The 20,242-nt window shown below is 35.2% G+C and overlaps 2 protein-coding genes across 2 annotated transcripts in view; one reads left to right on the forward strand and one right to left on the reverse strand.

Moving 5' to 3' along the window:
• LOC112053181 (E3 ubiquitin-protein ligase goliath) overlaps nt 1-18,312 on the reverse strand; it is a 126,725-nt gene extending 108,413 nt beyond the window's left edge. The window contains exon 1 of the mRNA XM_052888644.1: nt 17,925-18,312. The gene's annotated coding sequence lies outside the window, so the exon portion shown is untranslated. The remainder of the gene's footprint in view (nt 1-17,924) is intronic.
• A 1,131-nt stretch (nt 18,313-19,443) lies between these two features.
• Nucleotides 19,444-20,242, forward strand: part of LOC112050967 (protein mini spindles) — a 45,300-nt gene continuing 44,501 nt past the window's right edge. The window contains exon 1 of the mRNA XM_052888643.1: nt 19,444-19,634. The gene's annotated coding sequence lies outside the window, so the exon portion shown is untranslated. The remainder of the gene's footprint in view (nt 19,635-20,242) is intronic.

Below are 20,242 nucleotides of genomic sequence, written 5' to 3' on the forward strand. Positions count from 1 at the left end.
TGCGTGTAAAACTTTAAGCCGGTCACACACGGTCAAGTATAACAGCGCTGTCTGCAGCGACTGTAGGTATGTGGCCTGTAATAAAATATCAAAACCACGCCAATAAACATATTTCGATATTTCTTAGGTTTCCGTAAAACAGGACTCCGTCAAACTGTCACCAGGCTTTATCATAATTATGACAGCTGCACTGTTGGTTTACTTCTGTTACTTACCTATCGCTATAACAACAAATACTAAAAAAAAAACAGAATAAAAAAAATATAGTCTATCATACAACGATCATGTATTTTTGGCCGCTTTTTGTTATTTTATGATGAGTAACCTTTGTCTTTATGTATATTTAAACACCTCCGTTTTATAATCATACTAGTGGACCCGGTAAAGCTTTGCTTTGACTTATGTGCACTTCTTCCCTATCCCTACACTACTCCTACCCTACCTTACCCTACTCCTACCCTACCCTACCCGTACCCTAAATTATGAATGTTAACATACACGTATTCGAGGGCTTGTAACACTTGGCAGTGTGTGACCGGCATTACATGTGTTTATTGAGCCGTTGTGCCATTTCAGTGGCATTGAGATGCTACAAATAAGTTAAAAAGTATTCCATCTACGTCCGCAGAACGGACTGTTGCATTGCTCATGTAATAAAAGCAAATACGCGATTTGAATGTCTCTATAATACGTGTTGTATTTGGATTTATAAATTTTAAATCAGTTAATTCCATTTTACTTGTACTTTAGCGACGCAACAATTTGGTAATACCACAGAATCTAAGGCGTGAACAAGGTTTTTCAAGCGTATTGGCACACTAGGGTGTATTGGCACTGTACGTGAAAATTCTACCTACAAAATGGAAAATTTGAAAGAAATATATATTTATTATTTCATTTTGCCACACATCACAATTATTTAAGAATGCGAATGAATAATACCCTGCGATATGTGGCATAACCTAGAAAAAGGTCCTAGCTCAGCATATTGCTGTATGCTCCCCATAAACAAAGAACATACAGCGCTGATTTTCAGTTAGAACCCTGTTCCAAGTGCCACCACGAAAACAGGCAACATAAACCTATATTCAAAGCTAAACCAAATTAAAACTAATAACAAGTTATAAAATTATAAAAAAGTATGAAAAGAAAAAATTATATAACATTAAAGTAGTAATTTCTTGAATTCCATCCCTAATACAGGTTTGTAATTAATCCTCAGAATAAGCAGGGTATTTTTGTGCCTACCCGGCCAATACAACAGTGGCCCCGGAAATCCAGGTATAATATGATGTATAAATATTTGGTTTAGTAAATTTTTATCGCTCATTTTGCTCAAAAAGTACGCCGCTATATAGTTTTAAGATTTTATGGTTCTACCAAATTACCAAAGCGGGAAAGTAACATTTGAAGCTGTATAGAATAAGTAATATTTTTGTCTGTGTACCAACAAGCTTAACAAACAAGTAAACGAATGAACAAACCAACCATAAGTCTTCAAAAAATGTCCTAAAACGCAGGCTGTATGGTCAACGATCTTTGTCTGTCCCCGTTGGAGTCAAATTAAAGATATATTAAAAATGTCGTAAAAAGTTGTAGCAAACTTTTTTTGATAAAATAGTATTTTCTTATAAAAGTAGTTTCTTCTTTATAAAAGTAGAATAATTAAGTTTTTTTATAAGTAAATTGCCGGTGGTTAGGGTAGGCCAAAGCCGGGAATGGGCCTTTTGACTATTTGTGAAGACTTTACCACCGTTAGTTACCGACATTGCTCGACGATCATTGTTGAATAAGCAAGATGCACATCACGCGAGTTTCCAGAATAGCTGAATGTAGGCTGTTCAAGTTAGTGGAGTTTGAAAGTCTTTAGAGGAGTATTATGTCCAGGTTCATGTGGAATTTCGATGATGATGATTGTACATGTTGTGTGGTTTCAAGAGATTAACACAGAGCACCGCCCGCAATGGATTTTTGAAGGTGCGTCGCGTGTGAAAATCGCCTCATTCTTACTAATTTGCAACACCAACACTTTTTACGTACCTATGTATTTAAAAGCCTATTACACACCTTTACAGCTGTATACTTTGTATAGATTACTAGCGTTGCCCCCGCAGTTTTACCCGCGTAGTTCCGTTCCCATGGGAATATAGAGATAAAATATAGCTTGAGTGACTTGCTAATAGTAAAGCTTTCCATTGGTGAAAAAAAAATTGCAATCGGTCCAGTAATTTCGGCAAACAAATCTATCCTTTTAATTATATTACTAGCTGACGCCGCGCGGTTTTACCCAGGTGGTTCCCGATCCCGTAGGAAAACGGGGTAATATATATAGCCTACCTCGATAAATGGGCTATCTGACACTGGAAGAATTTTTCAAATCAGACCAGTAGTTCCTGAGATTAGCGCGTGCAAACAAACAAACTCTTCAGCTTTATAATATTAGTATAGATTATAGTGTAGATAGGTACTCGTATGTATTAAACATAGATTTCCTTTTACGACATCCACTCGTATCAAGTTGGTATAATATTCTGATCACGAACATAATCACTACGAGTTATATCTCGGCTGTTATGTCTGAAGTAGTTCACTGTAGACAAAATAAATTTGAGATAACTACTCGTAGTCATCAACCCATATTCGGCTCACTGCTGAGCTCGAGTCTCCTCTCAGAATGAGAGGGATAAGGCCAATAGTCCCCCAATGCGGATTGGCAGACTTCACACACGCAAAGAATTAAGATAATTCTCTGGTATGCAGGTTTCTTCACGATGTTTTCCTTCACCGATTGAGACACGTGATATTTAATTTCTTAAAATGCACACAACTGAAAAGTTGGAGGTGCATGCCCCGGACCGGATTCGAACCCACACCCTCCGGAATCGGAGGCAGAGGTCATATCCACTGGGCTATCACGGCGGCGGAGATAACTACTACAACAATAAAACGTAGGTGTTACTCGATAAACCTTGAGTGTAATTAATTGCTTGATGAGAATAAATATCAATAGTTCATACTTACACTTTAAGTTATTATAGGTAGAATATGATTAAATAGTCGCTATTTATGTCAAACTAGCGGACGCCCGCGACTACGTCTGCGGGGAATTCAGTTTTGGAACCATGGATTTTTCCGGGAGAAAAATAGCCTATGTGTTAATCCAGAGTAAAATCTATTTCCATTCGAAATCGCTTCAGTAGCCGCAGCGTAAAAGAGGAACAAACATACTTACACACTTACACACAAACTTTCGCCTTTATAATATTAGTGTGAAGTGTGATAGTGTGATGTGAAGTGTGATATTAGTGTGATAATATACTTAAATGTCAAACATGGTAAACAGCGGCAAAGATCATCACTAAATGACTAAATGATAAAATAAATAAACGTATTTCTTTAAAAGTAGATTTAATTATATTAGACAGAGGAAACTATTAGGTAGGTATTCAAGCAACTAAATTCCATGCGGAAACGCACTCCTCTGTTTGTTATAAAAAGGATATAAAAGAAGAACTAAGCTACTATAATAAGTATATACTAGTTAGTTAAATTAGGAAAATTAGTTAAGTCATAACTTCCATTTAAGGACTTAAAACTTATAGATAATAATAGGTTTATTATACTATTGAGTTCTTTTCTAAATTAAATTTATGAAAAATTTTCACATGAAAATTCAAATGACCTTTACTAAAACATAAACCCATTTTCGGCAAACGGGTCTTGTTTTATTTTGGTCTGACTAAAATTGGTCCTTTGTCCTATCTAAAACAGCGACCTATACCTTCATCTAAAACCTATTAATTCCCTGCTTAAGTGGACCCTGGATATATGTGAAACTTGTTTTGCAAATAATAACAATATGGTCTAAAAACTTATAATTGAAATTTTATTAATGTGATTTTTTTCTAAATCCTCTTATAGGGACTTTACTTTAAATAACCACATTATTGTATCCGTATGTAAATATGACATTTTCATGATAATAATTTACTAATAATTTGCGACATGTTTAAATTAATAAACATACGACATTCATAGCGGTGTCCTTTGTAAATGAGATAAAGATTATTTTATTAAATCTGATAATTTAAATACTAAATTGGACAAATGAAAAGAATCAAGTGTAATTTATGAATTGATGAAAAATTAGATTTACTTAAATGTTCTATCAGGGGTTTCATCCGCGTAGTTCCCGTTTCGGATGGCCTTTGATACTCGCTGATAAGGTAGCTTTCCATTGGCGAAAGAAATTTCATAGTCGTTTCAGTAGTGAGGTAGTGAAAGTATAACAAACAAATTCACATTCGCATCTATAATATTATTTTTATTTTTTTCAATTTATTTGTACACTACAATAAAGAATATAATATCTACAAAGAACAAAAATTGTATAAAAGAAGCGATATAATATTAGTAAGGATATTAATATTTTTTTTTATCAACCCATATTCGGCTCACTGCTGTGCTCGAGTCTCCTCTCAGAATGAGACGCGTCAAGCCAATAGTCCACCACGCTGGCCCAATGCGGATTGGCAGACTTTATACACGCAGAGAATTAAGATAATTCTCTGGTATGCAGGTTTCCTCACGACGTTTTCCTTCACCGTTTGAGACACGTGATATTTAATTTCTTAAAATGCACACAACTGAAAAGTTTGAGGTACATCCCCCGGACCGGATTCGAACCCACACCCTCGAGAATCGGAGGCAGAGGTCATATCCACTACTAATAATAACAATACTTGGCTTTTAAATCGTTACGTGAGCTAGCAAAAGATAAATACCAATATACAGATTACGGCATATAACTACATTTCACCACAGCTTGGATTTAACGGCCCCGATTTCCAGTGCAGCTACATAACAGAGCGAAAGTGAAAGACCTTGCAGTTTGATTTATATTTATAGTATTTATAATCTTTATATTATTATACAGGGTGTCTCGTAAATAGTACGACATATTTTACAGGGTGATAGCTGACTCCAAAGTCTACTAAAATAACGCAATATATGTTAGCCGAAATTTTACGGTTTTTAAATTACCTATATCGATTTTTGTGCAAAATACAAAAAATCCTACCTTCAGTGAAATTTAGTAATACCACTGTGCTGAAAACTACTTAAGTAAGTGTTGATTTTGTACTTGGTAATTTATATTGAATCAAGTGATAAAAATTCATTTTTTTTCTACTGCAAAGTAATATTTTTCCAACAACGGGGTAGGTTAAAAACTGTAAAACTAGGGCTAACATTATATATATTGCGTTATTTTAGTAGGCCTTGGTGTCAGCCTTTTAAAGTATGTCGTAATATTTACGGGACACCCTGTATTTATGAATATGAACCTAAGTTATGAGAATTGCAGACGCCCGCGACTTCGTCCGCGTGAAGTTCAGATTTTTAATAATCTTGCGGAAACCATAGACTTTTCCGGAATTAAAAGGAGCCTATGTTTTAATCTAAGGTTTAATCAATCTCCATTCCAAATTTCAGCAAAATCGGTTCAGTAGTTTCGGCATGAAAGTGTAACAAACATCCACACATCCATCCTTACAACTGGTCGGTTGGTAGGAGTGAGCTATTATCTATTAAATAAGCCAATAATGACGATCTTAATAAATATTCGATTAAGAATATTAAATTACTTTGTTTAGGTAGTAAAAATTTTCAAACTGTAAATAAAAAGTTAAATTAAAAATAGTAATCAAAATTTATGATTTGAGTCATGGATTTTCCCAAGCCCTAATTTTTTATCTTAAGTCTCATAAAAATCAATATATTCAAAAGTTATATCCCCAATATGTAATTCCCCTGTCTAGTCCAGTCAACATCACAGAAACAGCGTTAAATACTGATACCACATATAAAAATACGTTTATTACATAATTCTCTAACACCACTGTTGGTGTTAGAGAATTTTTACAATATGATTCTTAACTTAACTTTGTTTTGGAGTAATTTCCATTAATGTATTTGTATACCCCCATTGTTAATAATCTTTTATTGTTTATAACTTTGGAATAGGGATGATGACAGTTTTTAAATTGTATATAAATTAAGAGTATGCTAATAGCAAAGCAATTTTGTAAAAGTAACAGGGTATCTGCGATCATTACTTTCGGAGCTACAGGTATTTGAAGGGTCAGATATGCGGCGCTGCCGCGGATCCCTGAAAAACGCCCCATACAAAATGGTACGAACTTATGACGTCGTAGGCAATTGATGATCATTAGTTTTGTATAGGCGTTTAAACAAAATTACTAATATCTTTGTTATTTCTGTGTTTATGTTTATAGTTCATTTATTAAACTGTATGAATTTTCGTCTAATTATGATAAAATATTTTTAATAGATTTTAAAATTTTATAATCTTATTTATTTACACAATCTTTGCTTTTTATGTATAAATGAGTTAACATTGACCTTATTTACACGAATGTATCATAAAAATCAATATATTCAAACCTAGTCATCATCCCCATTGATTATGTGCAGGTATGAAATTTTTGACGTCATGAGGAGTCGAATGAGCTACGTCACGTATTTTAACTCGAGGTATTAGTATTTAACAGTATTCCAAAAATGTTGACGGTACTAGTCTATCTGTATCTCATCTTCATTTTCTTCTACTGTCACCCTGAAAGTTTCAAACACAAGAGGGCATTAACATCAAAGTTGAGAAACTATACTTTAAATAAAAGATAGTAAACTTTTACTTTTATAACTTTAAATAGAATTATCTACTGCAATATCTTATCAACTCGTATATGAAGTGCTGTATCACAAAGACCTTGTCGGTTTAATCATCCTGGTGCAATAAAGTCAAACCTCAATAAAGCAATTGAAATTAACACTTTATTTATTCTTTGAGTGATCAAAGTGCCGATAGTCAGCAAAAAAAGACTTCATTGATTTATAATCGACATTTATATTCTGATGTACAGCAAATCTAACATAAGGTTGCGAAAAATAAATGAAAATGAAAACCTAAAACCTGATCTTAGACATGCGCAATATAATATAAGTATAATAGTGAATTCGTATCCGAATTAACCGACTTCAAAAAAGGAGGTTCTCAATTTTTAATATGACCAATATTCCCATTCCCCTCCAATTAGTCGGGAAAGACTGTGTCAGGAGTGGGTACGACAATAGACCAACGGGGCGGGGATCGAACCACCACCCCTCGGTGATGAGTCCGACCGCTCTTACCGTTGAGCTATTCAGGCAAATTCGACGCGTATGTTTTTTTTTAATTTAATTTATTATTATTTCGTCATTTATGAACCAATTTTTTTATTCAGAATAGGCTTGCGCTTGAATACAATCATGCTTGGTGGAAAGCAATGATGAGAGAGAATGAAGCGCGATCCTAGAAGATGCACAAATAAGTGTTAGGAAACGCAGAAGCTGGAAAGGATTAGACTGGACATCAAGAACGTATCGCTGTTCTATAGAAGAATGGAAATGCAGGAGCTAGATTGATAAGTTCCTGTGCACACTCTCCGAAGTAGGTCCTATATCCGGTAAAAAACCGATAGACAGGCGACGCTAATGACAGGCATCCACATATCCGCATCGTACGTTACGGACGCATCGCATTAAACGGATTTTAGTATTCTTTGTATAGACAGTCATACAAGTGCGTCCACTGATCCGGATAATACGGATCGCAACGAACGGATTTTATCTACCGTAAAATTAAAAATCTGTTTGATACGATCCGTCCGATACGTACGATGCGGATTAGTGGACTGCCAGAAGTCGATGTTGTAGCCTTTGCATTTTCGTTACAGTCAGCGATTCATCACCGATACAACTAGCGCGACAATAAACCGAGTCTAATGCTGATGAAAAAAAAAGCTGGTATTAAGCAGACCCATCAATCGAGACTGCAGTATTCCATGCGTGACTTTCATAGCTTGTTCGAACCTGTAAATAGGATGAGAAACTGTTTTGATGCCATAATAGGGCCTGGAAGACCAGGAGCTAAAACAATGTTCGCATGAGAACTACACAGGTGAAACCGCGGAGGCATTTACTAGTCTACATAATATGTCAACTCCATAACTATTGACTACTGTTTGCATTTAATTTGCCTCATCGTTGTGTCATCGCTGTCATCGAGGTTGTGATACCAATCACACAGTAACTTCGGCACGTGAGAAAAAATCGCCGGGGCCACTGCACAATAACAAATAATTTGTCAAATATATTATTTCAATAGAAACCAAGGTCGGGTATTTAACACAAAGGTTGATAGCTCATCTTAACGGAAAATATTATAATTTAGTCTTATTTATAGTGATTTAGTGGCGTGCATAAAGTTGTCGATCAGGGTATGCACTATCAAGACAAATTAACCAAATGGGAAAAATCTGAATTTCATAAGCATTAAGAAACCATATCTTAGGGTATGCAGCGCTTTAATGCATGTATGAAATGCACGCCACTGTTATGATTATTTTAAATAGTCCTTATATGAAATGGTTTTTCTTTTTACTCTGTTTTAATCTAAGCCACTACAATTCTTATTCTAGACTAGCTGGCAGACGTAATCCTGCCCCTAAACACCATTAAAAGGAAACCAAATCGAAACATACACTACGCCTCAATAGCTCGTTATAGGATTCAACACACAGAGGTCATGGATTCGATTCCCGTCCTTTAAAATATTGTCGACCCCAAACTCCATCTGGGGGCATGGCAGTGCCTCACCAAGTCGAGCAAGTAAGCGGCTAATTGGAGGGAAAGAAATATTGATTGTATTTAAAAACAAAAATATGTTTAGTAAATTAGTTTGTGAATAGATAGATATTTGTAATTAAGTGTTTTTAAAACTTCTAGAATTTTTATTACAAATTCTACTTCCATTACTTATTCTAGTGTCTGGTTAATTTATTATAATATACGAGTAATATTCATATCAAGTAAGCAATGATAATTTTATACTATAGATCGGTTACGTACAAAATCATCGCAAAAAGTGATACGAATAATAGACTACAATACTGAGCGCACATATGCACAATTTTATCTATATTTATGTGTACATATATAGTTTTTACACTTCCTGAACACACAACTTGACATTGTTGACATGTTCGTTGTTTGACTATAAATTTCCTCTTTTGAGCGCCTCATTTTTCATGCGCTAGAAACACATCTAACAGTATATAATATCTTTGCACGTGTGTATATATAAATATTCAACTTTCGGCTCGTGGTCGTGATGCATTGATAAGGAAAACTCTAAAACCAAAACCTTGGTTTCACATTTAACGACTGTTGTATAGTTTCTAGTTTGTAGCAAAAAAATCCATGTTACCTATTCGTACTAAAAGAATATTTTCAAATACAAAAAAGATCAGTAGGTACAGTGAATTCCATTACATGGAGGTAAAGTGGTAGGTAATGTACGAGGTAAAATCTGGATATACTGAACCGATTTTGATAATTCTTCTACCACTACAAAGCCACGTTATTTGTGAGTACCATAGGCTATAGTTTATCTCTGTATTCTCACGGGAACGGAAACTACGCGGGTGAAACCGCGGGGCGTCTGGCGCCACTGGACCCTGTAGTTGGCCGTTATTATTGGGTGAGAATGATGATGATGATGATGATGATGATGATGATCATGATGATGATGATGATGATGATGATGATGATGATGATGATGATGATGATGATGATGATGATGATGATGATGATGATGATGATGATGGTGATGGTGATGATGATTGTTTAAAATTCTTTACAAGTTAGCCCTTGTATACTACTACAATCTCACGGGATGGTGAGTGATGATGCAATCTAAGATGGAAACGGGCTAACTTGTAAGGAGTAGGATGAAAATCCACACCCCTTTTGGTTTCTACACGTTCGTACCGGAACGCTAAATTATGATAACTGTTAAAATCAATCAAATAAAAATAAACATTACAGGGAGTATGCACATGCGTCTCTTTTAAAAATAGATAGGACATTACCACCGGGAGTCGTGTACTACATATTGAGTCTATATTGATCGTGTGTGGATACCATATGTTTGCTTTAACAGTTAGTAACTCCTTTGTTATCGTTACATTTGGAGCGTGTAAAGTACCACATGCTGTGCCACTCCCCTTCAAAACTTTAATTAATAATTAACAAGAGGACCAAATTTTTTATGCGTAAAACACAATGTTCAATGGTATGTGACGGGAATCGGGATGACGAGCCCTAAAACATATTGCCTATCTGTACAGCAGAATAATCCATACTAATATTATATATAATATAATAGTATAATATAATGTCTGTCCGTCCGTCTTTCACGACAAAAGGGTTTGTAGGGGTAAGTTAGGGATAGAGGTAGGGAATGAGTCAAAGCGAAGGTTAACCGGGTCCGCTACTAAAAAGTAATCCAAGAATGAACAACGAATATAAGATATTCATTCGCAAATATGCTAAAGTTTGTGGTATTGTAGGTGTTTTTTTTAAATATTTTAACACTAGAAAGCTACGTTATTTGTAAGTGTCATATGGTATTTTATCCCCGTATTATCGCAGGAATGGGAACTACGGGGGTGAAACAGTGGGGTTTAGGCTACTAAATTATATGCTACCTAGTGATGGTTTTGAAGGCGGTTTCCAAAGGAAATAAATAAAAAAGTTTTTGGTCTCTGGATCTCTCCCTGAAGTCCTACCTTCAGAAAAATAAAAATTTAATTTGAAGATACAGGATCGCTATTCTGTAAAGATGTTATAAAACTCGACAATGCGTACGGAATTCGTCTCTTATCTCTCAATAAACAGGGAAAGTGAAAAAAGAAAATAAACCATAATGTCCTCTTGTAAATTTTATGTAAAAATAACTCAAATAGTTAGTATCCAAATAAGGAAATAGATAAGCACCGACACTAGTTCGCAGTCGTAAAATGAAAAGCCTTCAACGCGTGACCTTAGTAAGTGGTAATGAAATTTGTAAGCCCTTTTTTGTGTACTCCTAGATAAGTGATGATGAAATATTTGTACAATTCAACAAACTATCGCAATATTATAAAGAGGAAGTTTGTGAGATAATAGAGTCGGGGTTTAAGGCAAGCCTAAATATTTATAGACGTTTATAAATATTCACCAACAAGGAACAAAGGATGCGCAGAAGAGGAAAAAGCTTCGATCGGTTACGCATAAATTTAGCCTCCAACTTCCTGTAGGTTGTAAATGTCCTATTATTGCGGACGGAAGTACAGTGACCTTAGTGATGACACCTTGCGTTTGTTTGAGGAAAGTATAAGAGTTTAGTTCACGGATATGTCAGTTGGCGACCTACTTCCGGTATTGGTAAAGCAGGTATGTGTAAGGTATCTATTAAAATAAATAATTAATAAAATCGTCTATAAGATCATCATAGTTAATACACATTATATCCTATCCTACTATAATATTATAAACGCGAATGTTTGTATGTTTGTTACTCTTTAACGCCGCTACTACTAAATCGATTTGGCCGAAATTTAGAATGGAAATAGATTTTATTCTCTGGATTATCACATAGGCTATTTTTTATCCCGAAAAATCCATGGATTCCCGCGAAAACCTGATGATTTTGATGTATGATTGTTTGTTACTCTCTCACGCCTCGGCTACTGAACCAAATCACCTGAAATTTGAAGTAGAGATAGATTATAGTTGGATTAACACATAGGCTAGGCTTTTTATCCCGGAAAAATCCATGGTTTCCGAGGGATTTGTGAAAAACTTCACGTAAAATTCCACGTGGACGAAGTCGCGGGCGTCCGCTAGTTGATACTCAACGAAAAAAAATCATGAAATTGAACTGTTATCCTCTGACTTATATTCCTTTATTTTATATTCATCGATATAATATTCGCTTTTAACACTTTGTATTAGAATTTGAACTTTATTTCTATGGGATGCCAAAAATAAAATGTCACTAACAACGTAGTTGTCATGGAAATGAGTGAAAAGATTTCATTTATTACCGAGCTATAGCTGTACCGAGCGGTTTCACCCGTAGTTCCCGTTCCCCTGGGATTACAGGGTTAACATATCGGAAACCAAGCCCCCGTTGCTCGTATATGCGCAAAATATAGTGAACTATCACGTTCTATACCTGGCATCGACATATTTTCCAATTCTTATAATGTCTTTAAAAAAAACTCACCGATCATCTGTCGGTGAGTTCTTCCCCATAATAATTAAGTTAAGTTATATCTATTATTTTGTTCCTTGTGTGGTATTTGACTGTTTACATGTTTTTTAGTTTTTAGTGAATGTTGTGTGCACTTGTCATAGATGTACGTATGAGTCAATGTGAGCTAGTTATATATTATTTGTGTATGTCTCTATATGTATATTGTAAGTGTACGTAAATAAATAAATAAATAAACATATAGCCTATGACACTCATAAATAACGTGACTTTCTATTGGTAAAAGAATTTTCAAAATCGGTTCATTAAACCGACTCTATTACCACACAAACTTCCTCTTTATAGGCATAGGATGGTATGAACGCAAATGTGCCCAAGATTAATAAGTAATTAGTAATTACTTTGGAAAACTCAAATTGCTTTGAAAATGGTGTCTGCCAGTGTCTCCCCAAATATTGTCTAATTAAAATTCATACCTCTAAGAACCTATAAAATGCTATTCAAAGCTAAGACAAGTTAGGTATTTTAATCATAAGTATTATTGTATTGTTAACAGGAAAACTATATGATGTAGGTTTTGTTTGCATTAAACACGTACTTAGTATTTCACCACCGGAATATTTGATTAAACCTTATCATAATAAGTCCAGTCATGCTTTAATGGTTTCCTTTGTTTTAATTTTAGGAACCAACTATATGTTTGGTTTAACTGTCGGTCGCAGTCATGCCTTTGTGTCTTTATAAGGAGTTTATTCATTTGAAAGCATACATCTACTAATTAGCTGAATTAGCTGAGCTGAGCATTAGCTGAGAGCCGATAGCCCAGTAGTGGATATGACCTCTGCCTCCGATTCCGGGGGGTGTGGGTTCGAAACCGGTCCGGGGCATGCACCTCGCAACTTTTCAGTTGTGTGCATTTTAAGAAATTAAATATCACGTGTCTCAAACGGTGAAGGAAAAACATCGTGAGGAAACCTGCATAATGGAGAATTTTCTTAATCTTCTACGTGTGTAAAGTTTGCCAAACCGCATTGGGCCAGCGTGGTGGACTAAGGCCTAACCATTCTCATTCTGAGAGGAGACTCGTGCTCAACAGTGAGACGAATATGGGTTGTTAATGATGAAAATGATGAGGAGTAACATATGTTGTGCCTACCTAAAGCAAAACCTCCTACATGTTGGTTGAATAGATAATGCGTATGCGTGGCAAACTATAAAAATAACCAAAGCTCTAATTCATTGAAAGTTGTTTACAAAACACTAAATTTAAAGTCATTAACCGAATAAACAGGAACCATTGACCCGCACGAGATAAACGTGAACTGGGTTTAAAAAAAGATTATTAGCATCTACAGACACGGCAACTTCCAGCTGTACAGTTTACTGACATGTTGGGCGACTAGTCGACTATCCAAACTGGTTTATAGACTCAATATAGACAAAATGTAGTGTAGCTTGTATAACCATAAACTTTGCCATCCTGAGATTATAGCTCCAGCGTATTGGGAACCCTGCCCATTGGTTAACAATTAGGTGGTGTGTATTTTTTGCAAAAATAATTTCTTACTTTTTAAATTTATGTAAGTAGGAACCTACTTTGTAAATATTTATGAGCTTTTAAAATTTAATTTATTCAGTCATAAGACTGAATAAATTAAATTTATTACGTTAGACTATATCGAATTGATGTAAAAACACAAAAAACTTCATAACCAATGCGAGAGTTACGTGTAAGTCAGTACAAACTTTCATACTACTTGTTAATGAAGTCTGCAACGAGTCGGTATAGTCGGTATAGTATAGAGTTGACTATAGCTTGGCAAGTTCGTTGATGACACTCCCATGATATGCGGGCGACGAGGGGAAAGGCCTGCGCGGGTGTGAGGTCATGCACACGGACCATCGGGAGTGTTACGAATTTGCCAAGTTGGCACATCTGTAGTTGGTTTATCGCTGCGTTATCTGCCACTGAACTTTTACTGACTGCACTAAGGAAATCCATATGTTTGTGTGACCTAAATTGAAAAAATGCATCCGTATAGGCTGACGATACATTAACGACGAGAAATCTTATCTTATCTGTACTTTATCTATGATATTTGCTATCATTCGGATATTTGGCAATGCGTATCGTTCTTTTATAAATATGTACTATCTTTTGGCTGCGGCTTTCGTTCGCCTAATATAAATAATCCCTCGGGAAGAGGACTTGTTTTCCAAGGATGAAAGGTTATCCTTGTATCCCTGACAGAGCGTATGCAAATTGTGATTGATTGAGTGAATAAGTTCTGAAGGCATACGAAACAAACACCCATTCGTATCCATATTAATATTCTCAGAATAAGGAAGCTAATATAATAAAAGTCTATCTGTCTGTCTGTGAGAAACTTATCTTGCGCGCACTATTATGGTTAAAACCATACTTGAACCTAATTTATGCTAACCACTTACGATCAAGTAAGCTCACATGCCTGCCGCGCTAACGACTTGTGCACGACACCATGCCGATCGCGACCAACACACGATCAGTTTTATCGGCTGCCAAGACGTTAGCGCTGCATGCATGTGAGCTTACTTGATCGTCAATGGCTGTCATTAGACTGATGATTGAACTATTCAAGTTTCAAATTGGTTTATTTTCTTTCTAGTTTAGTTAGGATACTATGAAGCCGTAGAGTTTCAAGTCACGAGTACACCAATCCTAATTCAGCATTATAATATAGTCTATACCAAAAATAATTACACCGTCCGTCTAGCCACTCCGTCCATATTTAATCCTATTTTCACGTGCTCGGCAAAAAGTCGCGTGCTTAGTTAAAGACGTCCTAACAAATACAATTATGTACATGTATGGAACATGTGAAAGAATAATTGAATCAGAGGCGAATCCCGACCAGTGCCACCTTACGTGCCGAAGCCTCAATCTAATTACCGAGAATAACTTTTTTTTTTAATCGACTAGTTAACGCTTAAATGGGATCTAGCTCTCGTCGTTGTTTACCATCGGTTCTGACCAGTGGCGTAACTGACCGCAAGGCCAGAAGTAAGAACATGGAACCGATCTGGCATAATTTTAGAGCTGCCGACCGCTGCCATATATACTCGTAATTACGCCACTGGTTTTAACGTCCCGGTAAGTAAAGGGCCCCCTACTCAAATAATCATTATTTTAACAGCTCACTACAGGTATGGCTCTCATCGATGTCGTTTAACATCGGTTCTAATTAGTGGCGTAACTAGGGCTGGCAAAATGACACGAGTCCCAGAAATAAAAGGGCCCCATTAGGTATGCAAGGGCAGAAGTGAACTGACATTGAAAAAATTACATCATGGCGATTTTTCTTTGGCTCATCCGATGCATTCGCAACACAGCTTCGATGCTACGAGTACAGTTACGCCACTGGAATTAACGACCCTTTATGCCGATGTTCCCTCTAATGAAATCATCACTATCTGTCTATAAAACGGCCCTCTAAAGGTCCAGGCATTGTAACAGAGGTGATATGGAACTTAGACTTACGCATGTTATCCAATGCTGGGTCCAGGCTTAAGGTGATATGTATAGTGTATACTGCTTTAACAATGATCACTGTCAGAATGTTTAATTAGCGGTTTATTCGGGGTCTAAAACTAAGTTATACTAATAGTGTGACTGGCTTTAAGGTTGAGTCATAGTAAAGAAAATTTCTCTACTGTGGTTGACAAGAAGTTACTTACTTACTACAACTTAGCCTTAAAGCCAGTCATACATGGTCAAGCATAATACTGTCAAATCTACAGCGTGCTTTAGGGATGTGGACAGTAAAAAATACAAAAACCATACCCCCAAAATTAATACGATATTTATGACTTGACGATATGATTGACCGTGTGTGGCTGGTATAAAATGAATCCGAAGAAAAGTGTAGTCGGACAACTGGCAGGATATCCAGTCCCCATTCTCTAACTAGTAACTACTGGGCTTATAGCCATATGGCACGTCGATTCACTTTCTACAAACGCTAACGCTTAGAAAACTAACAAAACCTATAGGAATGACAGATGGGATTGACAACGTGATCACGTGACCGTGATAGTGAATGACAGATCCGATTTAGACAACTACTTAGATCACGTGACCTGTCGATAGTGAATGTCATTGCCATACATTTTGTTGGTTGTCGAAGCTTTAGCGTTTGTAGAAAGCGAATCAACGAGCCGCATGGCTACAAACCCTGTGTCCAAGTATAGAGAGTGTCCAAGTATAGCTAATGTACAGTTAGGTTTTCTTCGAAATTCTGTGCCAGGCCATAACTCGCCCTGTGTTGCGAAAATGAACGTTTGAATTGCGTGCAACTCGTCACGTAGCGAGTAGAACACGGTTCAATCCCCCGCCATGCGCCATTTTAGCGGCCATCTTTGTGAATCACGCGCAACCACTTACATACGAATACGAGTATATTACTACAAACTACTATAGACAAAGAGCCGTGATAGCCCAGTGGTTACGACCTGTGCCTTAGATTCAGAGGGCGTAGCTTCGATTCGGTCCGGGCATGCACCTCCAACTCTTCAGTTACGTACTTATGAAATTAAATATCACGTGCCTCAAAGAAGGAAACACATCGTGAGGAAACATATACCTGAGAATTTTCTTCATTCTCCGCGTGTGTGAAATCTGCCAATCTGCATTAGGCAAGCGTGGTAGACTATTGCCCTAACCCCTCATTCTGAGAGGAGATTCGTGCTCAATAGTGAGCCGAAAATGGGTCATCATTAGCAAAAAAAAATTGCTAATGATGACTAGACGCTAGACCATTTTACATACTATCAAGTGTGCCGACAGTCCGTGGCATCAAATCTGCAGAAAGCTTAGAGATATAGGGAAATAGTCAAATTTTCAAAATACAGTTACGACTATGGTTTGGATTATTGTTTGGACAGAAGGGCTAGCTCATTTTTTGCGCAAAGGATCAGCCTGAGAATTTTTCAAATCGTTTCAGTAGTTTCGGAGCCAGTTCAATGCATAATATCTCATAATCATAATACCTATGTCATTGATAATATTAGTACCTATATTATGTAGATTAGATCTTTTTAAAAACCGGTATTTAAACTTACTTAATGGTTTCTAGTTTGATTTTAATTAATAGTTTACCTTTTTTCAGTTTCAGGTAGTTTACAAAGTACCTATAGTAAAAAAATTAAACTCTCAAACATTTTTTTTTTACTTTTTTATTGTTGGGAAACTTGTATCAAATAAGTTGGTAGGCATAATGGAAACCAAATTCTTATATATTATATAAAATAAAAAAATTAAATAAAATTCATTTATTCAGGCATTCTTATATCAGGCATATTAAGAAAAACATAAAAACAAAAATCGAAAATAAAATTAAAAAGCCAAAATATTATAATACCTACACTTACTCTTAATTCCAATTTCAATGTTTAATAGGTATAATACCTACAATAAAGTATAATTATAATACCTTATAAATATACTTTATTAAACCTTACCTTATAAATTAAGAGTAAGTGCTCTTAATTTCAATTTCAATGTTTTTCTACGCATAGGTCTAATTTCCTAGACTATTTTTATTTGTACCACGGCTATAACAAAATGATAAGCACCTTTACCTATTTGAATTTAGAATAGTCTATTTTTGAACTACCCGCCATATGTAGGTGTTTACCATGAATTATAAATAGATATAATAATAAATAACTGTGTAAGATATAAATAAATGCTCGTAAATTATTTTAGTATAATCAATGTACTTACAATATGAAGCATACTATGCTCGAACAGCTGTTAAAATGCCTCTTCAGACATAAAATAATCTTGCATCGATACCAAACGAAAACACAACATAACCGTACGTTTATTGTCTCATTCACTGATCTTTTACTCTTTTCAATTCCAATTTAGAATTTATAAAACACTATTGGTGAATCAAACAAACGAAACGCTATTAATCTTTTATCAGTTGGTTATATGAACTGCGAACGCACAGTAGTCACGAAACGAAAAACCGCGACACACGTCTCGTTCTCAGACGCTCTCGAAACCATTTGAAAAACTGTGATAAAAAAATAGAATGAGTGAATACAAGAATGTATTATTCATTCGTTCGTAGCGCCAGCCGAGCTGTTTGCATTCTCTTTGTCTAAGAATGAAATAAAAACAAAACAAACCAGTAAGCGTGAATGATTACATCCACATTGAATTTATTGGAGTATCAGCATTGTTTGGGTGTATTGCAACCAATAGAGTACAAGTATTGACCAATCAGGCTTCAAACCTCGCTGTAATAGCGAATGGACAAAGACAGTCTATGGTCGCAAGATAGTTGCTGTCAAAGTTCCAATCTACGCTCCTATCACAATAATCAAAGACAAATGAATGAGCAGAAGAGAATGAAAAAGTATTGCCACCCCTAAAAATATTTAAAATTATAGTAAGGTACAAATGACCCGGATATTTTACATTTAAATAAATAAAGTACATATTTTTTTAAATAAACTTGCTTTTATTAATACTTATATTCTATAGATAGATATTAATACTTAATTTCAATGATTGATCATGGTGAATCAATATTAATTTAATTACAATAAATGAGTTGTTATTTTTGTCGAGTAAAATACACTATTTATCAATAAATACATTATTTTTATTAACTAAATGTTTTATGTGCTAATGCTATTTGCATTAAATTGACCAGATTCTCTAAATATTATTTTGAAAGATACTATTCAATTGTTGTAAATCATATCTTTGAAATATTATTATTATTTAGGTAAGCTTTATTTTATACCACTTACTTTAATCGTTTTTCAAAAAGATGTTATTAGTAAATGATTTTTATCCATTAATTTGAAATTTGCGCGAAAATACCTAAACACGTGACATAAGTATGTAAGCTGTGACATTATTTAATTACACTTACATACTTAAGTAACATTTATTTGTTGAGAAAATCTTTTTTTGAGATGGCGGAAAATACACATAGGAAATCTTGATCGAGAGTATGAAGTTAAGATTGTCAATCCTCCTCGCTTCCTTTGCAGTTGATTTTTTCGATATAATGATATTTTGAAACACTGGAAAAAATCAATCAATTTGGTTCATACCTTGGTCGAAACTTGAAACCGATACTTCGGTCGCAAAGCATAAATAAATCACAACTCTTTTCCACTAAGTACCTTAAGCAAATGTCATTCATGATAGGTCTCAAGCTAACTCGCACGGACTATAAAGTATTTCAATTTTACATATTGGCAATGGCAACACTCATTCTTACGTCCATTTTCTTCTCTTCAGTTCACGTCAATTCAGAAACTTGAAAAAAACGACATCGTGAAAGAAACTCTTTTTGTTGGATTAAAGATAACTTCTGGTTAGATAATGTGAAATATTTACAATATATGTGGTTCAAGTTTAATTTATCTCGTTTAATAACGCTGACGCATTGAAAACATCTGCGTAACGGTAAGTTTAATTGCATCTGAGTAATTTGTTTGTATCGTAGAAAGTGACCGTTGTCGGGCGTCTGCCCAATGTATGTGATCCAGTTTCCCATCTCGTTTTATATCCGTAAATTCGATACGGTTATAAATGTATTGGTCCACAATTAAAATCTTTTGTAAGAAATGAATACAGTGCGGGTAAGCCATTTCATTAAAAGGCGATTAAAAAGCAGATTTTCTGAATCATCGAATTCTTGCGTTTTACGTCTTCTTTCTGTAGGATTTTCTTCGATAATTGAGTGCCAACTACGCAAAACTTCGTCCTTTTGTAGTACTACTAACATTTAAAAAAAAATATGTATTGGAAAAAGGGATGAAAAAGTAAATTTTGGACAATAAGTAGATTTCGAAGTTATTAGAATATTAAGCTAAACGCATAATTACTATAATAACTTTAGCAATTTGGACGTATGTAATTAATTTGTCGGTTTTGCATTCATGCTGCAGTATGTATCTGCAATCCTTGACCTTGGCAGGGATTAACATTAAAGGTCGCGTAAGATGCATATTCAGTATAAAAATTGGTTTCATGGTTAACAAGAATCCTTTTTAAAAGAGCTCTACATTCAT

Source organism: Bicyclus anynana, chromosome 23 (genome assembly GCF_947172395.1).
Source record: "Bicyclus anynana chromosome 23, ilBicAnyn1.1, whole genome shotgun sequence".
Classification (NCBI taxonomy): domain Eukaryota; kingdom Metazoa; phylum Arthropoda; class Insecta; order Lepidoptera; family Nymphalidae; genus Bicyclus; species Bicyclus anynana.